At 42.7% G+C, this 3331-nt stretch overlaps 1 long non-coding RNA gene across 1 annotated transcript; it reads right to left on the reverse strand.

The window, feature by feature from the left end:
• Positions 1 to 430: 430 nt before the first annotated feature.
• Positions 431 to 2777, reverse strand: LOC109368912. Its single transcript, XR_002117409.1, has 3 exons — positions 2691 to 2777; positions 1560 to 1758; positions 431 to 1474 (listed from the first exon to the last, which is right to left on the reverse strand). It is a non-coding gene; the product is annotated as an uncharacterized LOC109368912 (long non-coding RNA).
• Positions 2778 to 3331: the final 554 nt, after the last annotated feature.

Raw genomic sequence — 3331 nt, forward strand, 5'->3', positions numbered from 1 at the left:
GGTATACCAGCTAATCAACCCTTGTAGCAGTTCTGTAAGGACATAGCCTACATAACTACTACTTTGAATGATTTTTTGCCCCTCTGCAAGAGGGATTTAAGCCAGAAAGTATCCGCGCAGCCCCACATGTAGAGGCACAAACCTACACATGGCTAAAGGCAATTTAATCAAAGAAATCTCCCAACTGTTCAGTTCTTTACGTCGAATGTTAACTAAAACATCACAGAGCAAAACTGCAAAGGTTTGCAGAAGTGAAAGGTCAGCTGCATTTTAAGAATAATTACACTGCTAAAGAAAAAATGTCTCGAAGAAAAGAGTGAAAGCTTATTAAAAAAATATTCCTCTCCTCTCTAGTTCACATATTTGGTTTTTTGTTGTTTGTGTTTTTTTTTATTTTTTTAAATAACGGACACATCCAGAGTTTTCTTTTGATGCCTTCTTTGGAGAAGCACCATAAGCACCCAGCATCAAGGACATAGCAAGTCACATCACCAGCTGATGAGCCACAACCACTTCACCTGCTGCTATCATTGTGCCCTCCCTACTCCTCAACCTTCCTGCAGGAGACCATAAACAAATCCCACCACACCTCAGCCTTTCCAGACAGCTCTGGGTGACTCCACCAGCCCTTAGGAAGGATCTAAGCAAGGCTGGTAGGGTTGTTCCATGCAACAAGAGGGCAAAGAAGGACTGCACCCAATGGCTGCAGCAAGATCTCACGGTGGATATGTGATAGCCAGCATTATGAGCTGGCTCATAAAAGGCATGATTAAAGACAGCCACCTCCATTGTTAATTACAACCAGCAATTAAGCCTGGGTACTGAATGCAATGCACCTCAAACAATACTGAGCCAAGAAGGGGCCTCGCCTAGTAATGCACTGCCTCATCAGACACCGGTGTGTTCTACCTGAGACTTTTGGAAGCCAGAAGATCACAGAGCTGTGAGATGAAATACATCAATCACACAGCTGAAGTGTTTGAATTTACATGTGTTCTCCTCTGTGCATGAAGAGAACAGAAGTGTTCTTATTGCTCAGAAGAGAGGAAACAAAACAATTCTAGTACTTCCAGTATTAATTTTAATTGTTGCCCGTAATAGTTTGCAAAATACAGAGATCTCATCTGAGCTTAAGTGAACTGGCTTGTGAATCTGCACGTAGAATGTAGTTTATGAAAAACTAAAGTTACACCACTACAATTTTCTGATTAAAAACCTAGAATTTAATGACTATAGCATCTGACCAATGTTCCCAGATGACTTTTTATCTTTAAGCAGTTTTGCATCAGATTTTCCCAAGTCATTTTACCACCCACGAGCTTCCATTGAGAAAGTCAGAGTAGTGGCACATTTCAGGGCAGCTCCAGGTCAGGAGAAGAGCTCCAGCGTACATCCCAGCTCCTAAAGCAGAGCCCAGCACATCTTCTTGTAACAATTCTCTCACCTACACCTACAGGCCAGACTCCATCAGCCTCTGGAAGTAAAATATTGAATTAACAGTGTTTGCAGTAGTTTGCCTAATCTAATATTTCCATTAAAAATTACAAGCCCATACTTACTTGCACCCATCAAATAAAGGCAAAAGAAGTGAAATATATGCACAGCACCTAGCAAAGGCTGTGTGCTCAGTCTCTCCAGGTACCACTCAGCACAAGGCAGCTCACCATCCATCCAGCACAGGTACTAAATGTGTCCGCACAGCTGGTGATGCAAGGGCAGCAAACTGCTTTTCAGCACTTGCAGAAGACTTGTGGTCACCTAGTATACAAAAATAAATAAATAAAAAATAAAAAAAAGCCTTCATATTATTGCTCTGGAATTTATAGTACTTCTGGCACTGTATGTTGGCATCTACTAATGGCTCTTGACAGCACAAGGAAATAGTCTGAATTTTTTCCAGGAGTCTTAATGTACACAAAAATTTGTATCTATTTGCTACGACCGAGTCCAAATGGCTCCAGTTTTCAGGTTGTTACTCCTTGCTAAATAAATCCAATGGAACACATCACATCATAACAGCCTACCTGCTTGTTTTCCAGCTGCTACCCATGGTAAGGTGATGAGAGGGATCTCCTGTCTCCGAGTGCCATTAAGTGAGGACTTCTCTCCTTAGCATTCGTAGTGGTTTGGCATACATCAGCCAGGCTCAGAGGAAAAGTCTTTAAGGCTTAAGTAGTTTATTTCAGTGAGGCTATTTCTAATTAAATACTTCAGTGAGATTTAGACTTAGCTCCTCAAAAAACCTTTGCCATAAGGTAATGCAGCAGAACAAATGGAAATTGAGAAAAAGAACATTGAAACCAAAATGTAACATAATTTGTGTAAGGGTGCTGTACAAAGGGCCTTGCAGGACCATGAACAGGAGCCGACACGCTTGCTGGCCCTGGCAGCATGCTCTCAGAACTCCTAGGATCCATCTGGACATGCTCCTCTTGGTTTGTCCTTGGGGATTATGAACGAGGAACCACTGCAAATGAAAGTCATGATCTGGTCTGCTCTTCAGATCTTTAACAGAATATCTTGTCCCACACCAGCAACCCTGGGCTGGAAGAGCAGCAAGAAGCAGCACTGCAGGAGGTTCTACTGAGGATGGTTGTAGGAAAGGCAATGTCAGAGAACCAGTGCTAAATTGCCCCAAAAAAGGGCAACAGCCACAATCCAGTTAAAAGAAGAAAGAAAGATTTGCTTACCCATCCTAATGATCAGGGCTCACCAAACACTCCAAAAGGAAGGATCTCCAGGTAGGCATCCTTTCCTTGTGGCTGCCAGCCCTTAAATGAGGTTAGGGAAGGGTGGAGACAGGGTCCACCCCTTCCAGTTACAAGGTTGAATTGCTTCCACCTGTGCTCCCAGGGAAGCTGCATCCCTTCACCAGGTGCTCAATCACTGCTTCAGGCCATGGCTAAGCAACTCCCGTACAATGGTCTTTAATCTCAGAGATATGGCCAACACTTGTTCTCCTCTCTTCCTTGGTCTGCTACACAGATGCTGGGAGCAGAAGGCTGCAAATGCTGCGTCTCCCAAGAATTAAAAAAAAATCTACTACTAGAAATCCTTAATTTCCCTATAGAAAATAAAGGATGTAAATGGGATTTTATTTGAAGGAATCTTAATAAGTTTATTATGAATTATTATTTTATATGCATGTTCTATACTGTGTTATGATCCCCAAACTACTCTCACAGTCATATTCATCAGAATAGACCCCGCTGTTCATGCAGAAGCCCACTGAGACCCCAGAAGGCCAGCTGCATAGATCTGAGCACATGCAGCCTGTGTGCTTGCTTCAGAGCATGCTTTTAAATGGAGGATTTCCATTTTGTGGTGGAGC

Source organism: Meleagris gallopavo, chromosome 8 (genome assembly GCF_000146605.3).
Source record: "Meleagris gallopavo isolate NT-WF06-2002-E0010 breed Aviagen turkey brand Nicholas breeding stock chromosome 8, Turkey_5.1, whole genome shotgun sequence".
NCBI classification, from domain to species: Eukaryota; Metazoa; Chordata; class Aves; order Galliformes; family Phasianidae; genus Meleagris; species Meleagris gallopavo.